This window comes from Lactuca sativa, chromosome 6 (genome assembly GCF_002870075.4).
Source record: "Lactuca sativa cultivar Salinas chromosome 6, Lsat_Salinas_v11, whole genome shotgun sequence".
NCBI classification, from domain to species: Eukaryota; Viridiplantae; Streptophyta; class Magnoliopsida; order Asterales; family Asteraceae; genus Lactuca; species Lactuca sativa.
In genome coordinates, this window is record NC_056628.2 from 39,798,614 (window position 1) to 39,812,589 (window position 13,976).

The 13,976-nt window shown below is 37.4% G+C and overlaps 1 long non-coding RNA gene across 1 annotated transcript; it reads right to left on the reverse strand.

The window, feature by feature from the left end:
- Nucleotides 1–1,805: 1,805 nt before the first annotated feature.
- On the reverse strand, nt 1,806–2,962 carry LOC122194556 (uncharacterized). Its single transcript, XR_006183864.2, has 2 exons — nt 2,530–2,962; nt 1,806–2,324 (listed from the first exon to the last, which is right to left on the reverse strand). It is a non-coding gene; the product is annotated as an uncharacterized LOC122194556 (long non-coding RNA).
- Nucleotides 2,963–13,976: the final 11,014 nt, after the last annotated feature.

Consider the following 13,976-nt stretch of genomic DNA (forward strand, 5'->3'; position numbering starts at 1 on the left):
AGGTGCGAGGGTTCGGCCCTTAGAGGTTGAGAATCGAAGGTTGGGTTTGGTTGCTTGGTGGGAACCGAAGGCGAAATGTCAGAAGCGAACTTGTCAGACCCGAGCCTGTCAGAAGCGAACCTAGGCGAGAAGCAAAATAGACTAAAGGCGGAAGGAGGTTTGGTCCGAAGGGAGAAGGTTCGAGTTCGGTTCATTGGCAGCTTCAGGTTCGGTTCAATGGAGCTTCAGGTTCGATCCTGAGGCTTCGGTTCTCAACAGGTTCGGTCCCAATAGGGGTTCTTCGGCTCTAAGAGGGTTCTCCCCTTAAAGAGAGGTTTCGGTTCCTTGAGGCTATTTTACCCAATATTACCCCGTTTTAAGTGATTTTTGACCCGGTTAAGGGTCGGGATGACCCAAATGATTTCAAAAAGTTATGGGAACTTTTGAGAGAGATTTGGAAGAGATTTTTAGTAGAGAGAGATAGAGTGAAAGAGATTGGGAGAGGCTTCATTTGTGACCTTTTTGAATGTTTGGCTTCGCAATGCAAGGTCCGTAAACCTCGTGAAGCCATGTTTAAGGATCTTACACACCCCCGATGGGTATGCAATAGTGTTTTATCGTTTTTTCACCTCACTTACCCTGATTATGGTTACAGAAATCTAAAAAATACGAACCTTCCAAGTGATGATTTCTTATTAAAATAGTGAGTTGTACAGTAAATACATAACGTAAACCCTAGAATGCAAGGGTTAGTTGAGTTGACCAGAATTTGACGGTTGTCACAATATGTATATTAATATATTAGTAATAAAGTAATAATACTTACCCAATGCAGATAATTCATAAAGCCTTGTGTGTCTGCAACTAAAGGAGCACCACTACATAGCATGAAACAAATGTCTCTTCCAAGTATAGAACGTATCTTCTTAAAAACAATAGCATCCCAGAATAGATCAGGTTATAGACATATTTAAAACAACTTTACATGCTTGAAATTTATTTTCTTTAGAACAACTTTACATCTGTGAGACTTAGCTCAACATTTCCATGTAGGCTAAAATAATCAAAACCACTTAAATTTTTTTGATCCTTTTTCAATTTTAGATTTTAACATACCAGCTACAACTGCAATAGAGAGGTAATCTCCAATTCTTCTGATGCGTGAGGCACCTTTTCTATATGATTTGAAGCGCTCTAATGTTGGATCCTTTGCCAAAAGTTGCAAAAAGTACACATTTTCACAAGTTGAGTTTATATAATTGGCTGTAATGCTTGACATACAGATATTAATCTTTGAGAAATTAAATATCCTCCTACTTTTGTTCCTAAAAATCCTCCTACCCAATTAAATAATGACATGTGTCATATTAATGTATTAAAATATCATTAAATGAGCATTAAATAATACACATGTCACTAATCAATTGGGTAAGAGGATTTGTAGGAAGAAATAGTAAGAGGATATTTAATTTCTCTTAATCTTTTCTGTATATAAAAAGATATAAAAACATCGGCTTCTTGACCATGCATTACCAAGAAGAAATTGATAAGGAAAAAAAAAACAATAGAATAACTTCCTTAAAAGTCTTGGCTATGAATAAACACAAAACATCATGTTTAATAAACAATCAAATGTTGATTTCCTATGTTAAGGTTACACACACTAAAGCTTGCTAGAAATCAATGGAAGTCAGTTGTTAGCCCCATATACCCAAATGTTGTGGATAAATAATTTTGAATATTTGGAAATTTGAAGAGTTGTTAATGCCAAAAGAAATGGCAAGAAATTCTTGCAGTCATAGACAATAATATGGTTTGTAGAAAGATTAGAGAAGAAAAAGAATATACATTATATCAGGAATTATTATGCCACTCATGGTACACATTACATAACTCACAGTTACAGATAGGAAGGCAGATGTAGTGCTCGTTTAGACACGAAGAGCCATGTCCCAGAAGGATGAATATACAACATTATACCACCAAATTCATTCTTTTAAACTACCAAATACAAAGAATTTGACAGCCAAGTAACTTGCAAGTCTTTGACTGTCAAATTAAACTATCAAATACAACCCACAATCTATAAAAATCATCTAAAGTGTTGCTTCAGTCACGTTTACCTTCTTCCCCACTCAAATTGAAGACTGCTTGCACACATCCTTTAACCAATTAAACTATTAAATACAACCCACAATCTATACAATTACAATCAAATAAAGATCATCTAAAGTGTTGCTTCAGTCACGTTTACCTTCTTCCCCACTCAACACCCTTCTTCTCCTTCTCTTCCCAGTCAAAAATCAAACACCAAACAAAACAATCCTCTTACACTTCATCGATTTCTGTCAAAACAATAACAAAAGAGAAAAAAATAAAAAAAAAGAGAACAAAAATAAAAAAAGAGAAAAACAACAGCAACAGCAACCGGAGTTGCTGCTGCCTCCCACGACACCCCATTGATCGATCATTCTGCCAGTGTCAACATCCTTTGGATTGGATGCCAAATAAAAAAAAAAAAAAAAAAAAAAGATGAATCAAGAGGATTACCGGTTGCTGCTTCGTCCTTACCCTTCAATCCAACTGTTTCCCATTTCTATCACGTTTACTTCCAATCGAACCAGAAGAAGAGCAGCCAAAAACAGCCACACCAAACCCTCGATCTGAAAGTCCTTGAATCTTTTTCCCTTTTCGCCCATCGCACCATTCTTCTTCTCCGTCGAGCTCCACTGCCGAAAAACCTAGCGGTCGCTGATTGCCCTTCCTTCGCACCGCGATGCTGGAGCCGAGAAGCTGCTTGAGCAGCTCCTCGCTGCTCCTCCCTTCCTCCCCTTCGGTCTCGTCGACCCCGAAGACACCCTTGTTCCTCCTCGCGATCTGAAATCGCCGGACACCTCCCTCAGCCCTCTTTCTGGCCTGCGACGAGCAAGGAAACCAAAAGCCGCACCGCTGTCTTGGTGCTTTCCTTCGTGACTGCCATTATGTCCCGTTCGTTTCCTTGATCGACCCACAAATGACCAAAATGCCCTCCTTATTAAACCATGTATTCAAAATCACTCTCAATCCCAATTATTGAACCAATTTGTTTAAAACAACCCGTCTATTTGTATTTTCTTTTTTATGAAAATAGTCCTAATCATTTAGTCAAATTACCAAAAGCCCCTATACTTTAGTGAAGTTACAAATTAGCCACCAATAGTTTAAATTTGTTAAGAAACGGTCCCGAGAGTATATCAAAGTTCAAGGATTGTGGATTTTGCAGTTTTCACACGACAAGTTTCTCAAAAGAAACCGAATTCGAACAAAAGGAACCCAAGTTTCAAAGGTGAGTGCTTACGACCCCTTTTTAATATTTTAATTATTTCCCGGGGGGGGGGGGGGGGGGGGGGGAGGGGTAATACATGTGCCTATATATTTTGTTTATATAAATATATTATCCTTTATGCAAGAATAAATTAAATCTAATTTATAAAATCGTTATTTAAAAATTTAACACATTGTTACAAATAACTAGTATAAATTATTCGTAAACATATTATTGATTTTTTATTGTGAAATAACTAGTCCACACGATAAATGTTACATGATACAAACATATATAATTTTATGTGACATTATATATTATGACAAGAACGTTATAACACTTGTAGTATTTCAAGGATTCAAACTATTACTATTCATGTATATTTATATGTTTAAGCGCATAAAATTTATACATGTACATATTTTCATTACTTTGAAACATACATCTTTATAGAAGCAAGTACATTACACTTTTGCATACATACCAAGCATACTCGGCTTTTATAAACTTCATACAATCAAATTCATTATGCCTAGTGACTTAATCACAATTAAGTTAGAGTTGAGAGTTATTCACAAACTTTTTAGTTAAGGTCTTTATAGTGAGACATTATTCATTAGCTGAGTCTAAACACTTAGCACACCCACACTACTATAACCGTTAATCTTCGGAACAAGATACATATGTACACGCACCAGTAACTTGGTGTTATAAAACATATTGTTGTATGTGATTTGATGAGTAAGTAAAAGCAAGAATTTGAGTCGAATTTTATCTATTCCTTTTACCCAATGTGGGATAAAAGGGATATCTGTGGGGCCCTAGATGATTTAGTGATGACAACCCTAAGCGCTTGTCCAAGCCTGGACTGATTTGATTTGTTTAATTAGTCAGTCATCATAAATCGGAAATCGGGAAACAACACATGAACAGAGAGAATGATTATAATCCATGTCTCAATTCATACGATATCTAGAATTGAGGAATATATGATCCCTTATCTAATGGGGACGTCATTTGACTAGGTCAGACTTCAACAACGACTTTTGAGAGCTACGATTGGTAGTTAGGATTTTGGAGTCGTACTTGCAATAATAGTTATTAGACTTATCCAAGTGGGAGACTATTGGATTAGGTGACTAAGCCCATAACTATAATCGGAATGTACTTGACCCGAGAGTAGCATGGTCCATTTGGGTTGCCTTCACCAAAACAATATGATAGGATGGATATTTGAGAAAGAGGCTATTATAATTTACTAATATATTATAAGTATAATATATTAATTGAGAAATCATAATATTTAACTAGTATTGATCAAGAATTAATTTGGAATTAATTTTGTGATCAAAAGAGACTAATTAAATTAATGGGGAATGATTATGTAAATCAGTGATATATATTGTTTGGGCTATTGATCCATGATGGGCTAAGTTTATGTAAGTATCCATGAAGAGTTAGCCCACATGAGATATGGATCATAACCCAAATATATGTTACCCCTTAGCCAAAATCGACACACCTAAGAGTTCTAGGAAGAGAGAAATTGATTTTGGAGTGTCTAAACCTCTCTCTCAAAGTCCTCCTTTGCTCATGGTGTTTGTGAACCATTTGAGGCATCACACTTGACGTGCTAAGCTCTTCAAAGCCCAAAACTACAAGCTACAATAAAGAGGTATTCTTCTAACTTGATTTTATGATTCATGTACCAATATTGTATGCTAGTTGTAGGCTTCATGCTTTGGAAATCTTATTGCATGTACAATTAGAGAAAATATAGATCCAAAGCATTTATGGTTGCATGTGCACCATAGGAGTGTTATAGTGCTTAAAACCAACACAAACTTCTCTCTCTATCATTTGAAATCGGTAGGATTTCAATTCTCTCTCCATAATTTGGAAATCTTTAGGATTTTTAGAATCGATTACTCTCTATAATTTGGAAATCTATAGGATTTATAGAATCAATCACTTTCTATAATTTAGAACCTTACCATGAAAAGATCGGAGGTGACTGCTTACACCTCCTGATTTAACGACCTCGCAACGCTTAGCCCATGAATGGTGAACCTGGAATAAAAGGAGACCCAAAGGTACATATGAGTGTTAGGATCACCAGTTCAAGGTCCGGTTACTGTGTCCAGACCCACTACCTTCAATAGTGTTAAGCAATTGGCATATCAATTAACTAAGCATTGTATCCGTCAGGGTACCAGAACCCCACAAACCGAAAAGAACCAGACGAGGAGTACAAAGAGGAAGTTTCGTGGAAATTCAAATGGGAACTCCAAGAATCACAAAACCAATCCAAAAATTGTGGTTCTATACTCCTTAATCACAAACACTCACCTCCATCAAAGCCCTACTTTGGGAATTTACCCCTAGTATACCAAGTGCAATTTCCACCATGTCGGAAATTGCATGGTTTGCAACATCTATAACTTAAGAGGTCACACCTTTAGTTACTGCAGAAAGGCCCGAACAAAAAAAACTTTAACCACCCTTACAGGAGGAAACCGAAATTGCTTCGAATACAATCAACAAGGGCATTTCAAGAAGGACTCCTTGAAACAGAAGAATCAGGGTGACAAAAGGAAGAGCATTTGTGATAGGTGTTGGAGATGATCTCCAGAAACCAACTTTGGTTATTAATATCTTTCCCATCAACAGTATTTATGCTTCCGTATTATTTGATACTCGTGCCGATAGAAGCTTTATTTTTCCATAGGTTTAGAAGCTTGATTAACCATAAATCATACAAACTTAAAAAATCTTGCACTATAGAAGTAGCAAACGAGCAGTTAAAAAGCACCTTAGAAATACTCACTACTTTCCTTGTCACACCTAATAACCACATCTTTCATGTCAACCTAATACCTATGAACATTGGAAGTTTCGATGTGATCATCGGAATGGACTGGTTATCACTTCATCAAGCAAAGATCTTATGTCACAAAAAAGTCGTCTGACTACCTTTAGCAAACAACAAAGTCCTCATGACTTATAGATGCAAATCAGGAAAGAACATAGGATTCATCACTTGCATGAAGGCAAGGAAGCATTGCAAAACAGTTGCTTCACTTTCTTGGCCCCTGTAGTAGATAGGAAAGTAAGGGTAAGGAAATCAAAGACATACCACAAATGTGCGATTACACAGATGTATTTCTAAACTATTTAACTAGAGTAACTCCAGTCAGATAGGTCGGATTCCGATTCGACCTAATCCCGTGTGCAACACCAATGGAAAGATCTTTTTATTGTCTAGCTCCATCGGAAATGCAAGAACTATCCAATGAACTTCAAGAACTTTTTGAAAAAGGCTCTATCCGACCAAGCTTCTCTCCATAAGGATCTACGTTATTGTTTGTCAAAAAGAGGATGGATCGTTTAGGATGTGCATCGATTATCGAGAGTTGAAAAAACTCACCGTAAAAAACCGATACCCACTCCCGAGGATCGATGACCTGTTCGACCAACTACAAAAATCCTGTTACTACTCACATATCCATCTAAGATCCGGCTATCATCAACTCATATTTCAAGAAGCATATATTCGAAAGACGACATCCAGGACTTGGTATGGTCACTACGAGTTTCTAGTTATCCCATTCCGACTGACCAACGGCGTGAACCGAATTGTGCCAACTCTTAGGGCTTGCAGGTTATTATCAAAGATTTATCGAGAACTTCTCCAAAATAGCCAAGTTTCGCAGTGCTTTAACCCAGAAAGACAAAAAGTTTGATTGGGGAGACAATTAAGAGTCTACCTTCTGGAAATTGAAGCAATTCTTGTGCAGTGCACCAATTTTGTCTCTCCCAGAAGGAACATAAGACTTTGTAGTATTCTACGATGCCTCACACCAAGGGTTATGATGTGTATTGATGCAAAAAAAAAATTCATTGCATATACAGCCAAACAACTTAAGCCAAACAAAACCAACTACACTATCCATGACTTTGGGTTAAGAGGTCTAGTGTTTGCCTTCAAGATTTGGAAACACTACCTATACAAGACGAAGTATGTCGTGTATACCGACCACAAAAGCCTTCAACTCATCTTTGACCAGAAAGAGCTCAACATGAGAAAATGAAGGTGGGTAGAATTACGAAATGACTATAAATGTGAAATTCGTGATCATCCTGGAAAAGCAAATGTCATGACAGATGCTTTAACCAACAAAGAGCAAGTTAAGCCACTTCGTGGTAAAGCCTTAACCCTAACCACCCACTCCAATCTCACCACCCAAATTCGAGATACTTAGTTGTAAGCACTTAAAACCCGAGAATATCATAGAAGAAAACCTACGAGGTATAGACAAACGGTTCGACCTCAAGGGAGACATAACATGATATTTCATGAACCGAATTTGGACCCTAAAGTTTACTGAAGTCAAGAGTCTAGTTTTAAATGAAGCTTATAAGTCGAGATATTCGATATAACATGGATCAGAAAAGATGTATCTTGATCCCAAGAAGATTTATTGGTGGCCCAACATGAAGGCAGATATTTCCACATACGTCCGTAAATGCTTGACCTGCTCCAAAGTCATAGTAGAATACTAAAAGCCATCAAGACTAGTACAACAACCGTCAATCCCAAAATGGAAATGGGAATAGATAACCATGGACTTCATAACAAAGTTGCCAAAGACATCAAGAGGTTATGACTCCGTATTGGTCAGTAGTTCACCGTTTCACCAATTTCGCCCATTTCCTAGCCATTAAAGAGACCGACAAGCTGAAACCCTAATTTTTAAGTTTGGAGGGTATTTAAGCAACATGATGGCTCATTTTTCCCACACCTTTTCAGCCTCCACCACCTTTTAGACATTTCTGCAAACCCTAACCCTTGAGTGTATGTTTTGGAGCTCAAGTGTGCGTTCTTGGTGTATTGAAAAAGAAGATTCTTGGAGAATCCTTGGTGTGGGAGCAACTTGTTGATCTGGGATTCTAACCTTCTTAAGAAGCTCCAGAAGGTATAAAGCTTTGATATTGACTTGTATTCATTTAAGATCTTGTCATGAGAAATTTATGTGTTTTTAGTCCCTTTCTTGGCCTTAATGAGTATGAGCTACTCTAAGACCAAAGCGTCCGTCCTTTCTGAATAATAGAGGTGCATTAAGTCATAAAAATGCTATCTTGGTTCATTTGGTGTATGTATGCAAGTTATAGAGTTCTTAAGTGGTTAAGACAAACTAGGATCTTAGTTTTGGGACTTAATAATACATGTATAACCATAAAGTTGGAAAGTTAATGGTATGGAACACCTTTTTAGGCTTGGATCTGAAATTGGACGTTTGGACTTATTGGATTAAGCACTTAATAGGGATTTTGGGAGTTACGAGAGCACACCCTGCATACAAGGAAGTACGCCCCACTTACTTGGGCAACCACCCCGATTGTAGTCAATGTGATGCTTGGTGTACGCTAAGCGTACCTCCGGATTATACCCCGCATACTTACATTGGGTCAGCTCGGAGGGTTGACTCGGTTGGGTTGAGTCAATAGACTTAATGGGTTTAACTAGTTGAAATTGACCTAGTTTGACGAAGTTGGACCTTGGTGTATTTTGGGTACTTTGGGATTTTGATGGAATTGGTCATTTGGTCGAAATAAGTATTGGTTTGAGCGCTAAGATTCAGAGTCGGGCCTTATCAGTTCAGTTCAGTTCAGTTTGATATGTGAGTTTTCCTCACTGTACTTACGGGTCGAAGGCACCAAGGTCGACCCTTTGGATTATTATACCAGTTTATCGTATGATTGTGTACTATAGTTATGAGTTAGATCTGTATCCTAGTAGATATGATGAGGTTATGCTTATGGATTTGTAAGATCTATCTGTTTGTTTATTGGTTGGTTATTTTTATGCTTGACTGCTATATATGTGTGTCGACACGGTGTATGTGTGGTTGGGTTAAGGTGTTCCTGTTTTGTGCTGAAGGCCAACAGACCCAAGGCGTCCTGGATATACTGAAGGCCAATGTGGGGTAGTAGTCAGGCCGAAGGCTCGTAGAACGGTCTAGATAGGCTGAAGGCCCAGTATGGTAGGGGTGAGCATGGTGCAGTTTGGTGTGGTTTTAGGTCCAAACCAAACCACAAACCGTAAGGTGCGGTTTTTGAATTCTAGAAACCGTTGGGTGCAGTTTTTCAATGGTTCGGGTTTTCGGTTTTTTAGTGCAGTTTCGGTTTGTACCGGTTCGGTATCGGTTTAAACCGAGTCAAACATATGGTGCGGTGTTTTATGTTCACCCGTACGATGTTTTTAACCGTGGTGTTCATGTAAAGATTTATGATTGTATGACATGCTGTCATTTCATTTCCTCACATTTAGAAGCTTTAATTTTGAGTTTTTTATGTTGTTTACTTGATCAATTCATTTGTAGCCCATATTCCCAAGCTCATTTTTTTTATTCAATTTGTGCTTAGAAGTTACAAGCTTGCAAGTTGTAGCCCACATAGTGTTTACACTTTACACATAATCATTCAGTCACAAACACAAAGTGACAAACTCGCATATTAAACATAATACTTAATTACTAATTACCGTCAAGTTCAATATACAATATATGTATAAATTACAATTTATTAGTTTTTTTTAAATAAAATGTATAATTGTATAATATAAATTAGTGATCTATTTTATTGTTATTAAGTTTGCAGTGTGGTTCGGTTTTGGTGGTCTGGTTTCTAGATAAAAATCGCACCGCACCAATAAATTCGGTTTTTAAAAAAATAAAATCTGCACCATCATTTTTTGCGCCGGTTTTGGTTTTTCGGTTGCGGTTTATTGCGGTTTTTATGGTTTTCCTTTTATCCGTTCGTTTTTGCTCACCCATACAGTATGGTGTACCAGTCATGCTGCAGGCTGATTCTTGATCGTTATGTTATTGTGTTTATCGATGATATCTTTGTGTATTCCAAGACTAGAGAGCAGCGTGAGGAGCATCTTTACGAGATTCTGGGGGTTTTGAGACGAGAATGGCTCTATGCCAAGTTCTTGAAGTGCGAGTGATGGTTACGAGAGGTCCAGTTCCTTAGGCACCTCATTAACCAGGATGGGATTTTGATCGATCTGGCCAATATCGAGGCCGTAATACAGTGGGAGGTTCCGAAGTCTCCCTCGAATTAAGGAGTTTATTCGATTTTGGCAGGGTACTATCGGAGATTCATTCAGGATTTCTCCAAGATTGCAGTACCCTTCACTCGTCTGACAAGGAAGGGGGTGGATTTCTGATGAGGCCCTAAGCAATACTTGGAATCTTACACTCATTGGCAAATATGTGGCCCCGGTTTTGACTCTCCTAGAGGGAATTGAGGATTTCGTGGTATTCTGTGATTCTTCCATTATTGGTCTGTGGGCAATCCTCATGCAGAGAGGAGGGGTGATAGCTTATGATTCACGGCATCTGAAGTCACAAGAAAGGCGACATCCTATCCACGATCTAGTGTTGGGGAAGTGGTTTCAGGCTGGTGACATGGTACTACTAAAGGCCTCACCTTAGAAAGGTGTGATACGATTCATGAAGAGGGGAAGTTAGGCTCCTGGTATATTAGGCCTTTTCGGGTTGGCAAGGTTGCTTACAGATTAGATCTTCTTGAGGAGCTCGGTCAGATTCACAACACTTTCCATGTTTTGCAGCTGGGAAAGTGCATATTGGATGAGGAGGCAGCGGTCTCCTTGGATGATATTTAGGTCTATGAGAACCTGAACTATGTTGAGAAGCCGGTGACTATCTCGGAAAGGAAGGTGAAGGTTTTGCATAACAAAGAAGTACCTTTGGTAAAGGTACGGTAGCAGCACCGGAGGGGTTCCGAGTGGACCTGGGAGCTGGAGGCTCAGATGCTGCAGCATTATTTGGATTTGTTCACTGTAGTAGACTTTGATGATGAAGTCTAGTTCAGGTTGGGGAGAATTGTAACAACCCGGAGTTCATGTATTTCTAAATTCATCCATATAATTTTATTTCATGTCAAAATGATCCCACTAAGTCCAAGAGTTATGCTTTGAAGCCCTAGTGGCAGTTTCGTAATTTGGGAAGGAGGAGTACACCAAACGTACATGTGTGTACGTGGACTATACAAGGGCGTGGCGTACACCTATGTACGTGCAAAAAACTAATGTCAGGAGGAAATGCTAATTTTTAGGGTTTGAGGGTATTTAAGCAACATTATGGCTCATTTCTCCACACTTTTTCAGCCTCCACCTCCTTTGAGATGTTTTTAGAAACCCTAACCCTTGAGTGTGCATTTGGGAACTCAAGTGTGTGTTCTTTGTGTGTTCTTGGTGTATTGAAGGAAGAAGGAAATTCATGGAGAAGCCTTGTTGTAGGTGAAACTTGTAGATCTGGGATTCTTACCTTATTAAGAAGCTCCAGAAGGTATAAAGCTTTGATCTTGACTTGTATTTCATTAAGATCTGGTCATGAGAAATTTATGTGTTTTTAGTCCCTTTCATGGCCTTAATGAGTATGAGCTACTCTAAGACCAAAGGATATGTCCTTTCTAAAGAATTAAGATGCATTAAGTTATAAAAATGCTATCTTGGCTCATTTGGTGCATGAATGCAAGTTATAGAGGCCTTAAGTGGTTAAGACAAAGTAAGATCTTGGTTTTGGGACTTAAGAACACATTCATAACCATCAAGTTGGAAACTTTATGGTTTGGAACAACTTTTTAGGCTTGGATCTGAAATTGGACATTTAGACTTGTTGGATTAAGCACTTAATGGAGATTTTGGGAGGTACTAGGGTACGCCCCGCGTACAAGGAAGTATGACCCGCGTACTCGGTCAACCACCCCGATGGTAGTCAAAGCGAGGCTTGGACTACGCTAAGCGTAACTCTGGAGTACTCCCTGCGTACACGCACGGATTCAGCTCGGTGGGTTGACTCGATTGGGATAACTCAGTTGACTTTGACCAAGTTTGACCTTGGGAGTATTTTGGGTATTTTGGGATTTTGATGGAATTGGTCATTTGGTGGAAATAGGTATCAGTTTGAGAGCTAAGATTCAGTAGTCGGGTCGAAGGCACCAAGACTGGCATCGGTCATTTGGTGGAAATAGGTATCGGTTTGGTGGAACTAGGTATTGGTTTGAGAGTTAAAATTGTTAAAATCGCTTCTATCCGTTGAGGGACTTGTGTGCCTCAAATGAAAATTACGAAAGCATTTTTGGACTCAGGCTATGGCCTAATATTTAATTCTATATTTGAAATATATATTTTTATAAAAATATTTATAAAAGTAAAACTCTGACATTTTCTGCTTAATTAAACATGAAACTTTAAACGTCATTTCACATAGATCAGTATAACATAATTCAATTATGTCTTCTTTTTTTGGAATCACCACAACCTAAACATTAAACATATACTTTTATAAAATTTATATGAATCAGTATGATGGCACGAAAATCAAGATTTACATCACGATAAATATATATATATATATATATATATATATATATAATATTGTAGTTATTATTGTGAATAATGTTTATATGTTGTATAATGACAATGCCACTATATATGTATATATATTTTTCTTGTCGTATGCGACTTCAAAAGATCTAAATTAGTCGTGTAATCACAATGCATGTGTTATATAATTAAAATTATATAACAACACTATATATATATATATATATATATATATATATATATATATATATATATATATATATATATATGTCATGTAACATTTCTAAATACCAATTATTGGTATACTAGTTGTGTACCCGCGCAAAGCGGCGCCGCCAAATAGTTTCCGGGTGGTAATTAACTCATTTCGTTGAATAGCTTCCTTGCGGCAATTTGATCAAACCATAAAAACAATTAAGTATTAAACAAGATACAAAATATTGTTAATTCTTTCATTTCCACAATTACACGTTGATAAATAAATTTATGTGTTACTTCCTTATAAATATCAAATCTACAATCTTGCATGTTTGTTCTTTTAGATCACCAATGGATAAAAGTCGATGCATGAATATAATGACATGTTTTGAAATAAACATCAAATGATTATACACGATATATATTGTAACAATTGTAAAATAATGAGTTCTTAATTGTACCTTATTAATCACATAAGACTTCTTTGTACACTACGTTTGATGTGTAGATTGCATCATGATCGAATATTTTTATGGCATTACTAATACCTTTGTATCCACACATGATATTCCTCTGGATAAAGCCACATAAAGTTGGCCATGTGAGAATACCGGTTTTGGTAGATAAACTCCCACGTTTGGAATTGTTTGTCCTTGAGATTTATTTATCGTCATCGAGAAACTAAGGCGAAGTGGAATTGCTTTTTCTTCAATTTGAATGGGTGCATCTCATCATCAGACAGACATAGACATAGAGGAATTCTTGGCAAAAACACTCTTTTTCCATAATGTTGACCAACGGCTATTTCTGCATTAATGACATTTTGCTGGAAAGATCTACATATCAATCTCGTCCAATTACATAATCCATTCGATGGATCGATATTTCATAACAGTATTACTAGGCAACTAATTTTTAACCGAAGATCACTTGGGGGAAGGCCACTAACATTCAGTGAGTTCAAGAACTTCGTCAGATATAAGTTATTACTATCGTCTCCCACCTCATCATAATTATAGTAAACTTTTTTCTCTCTCGAAAACCGCTTGATCATTTGGCAATTTATCTCATCAACAC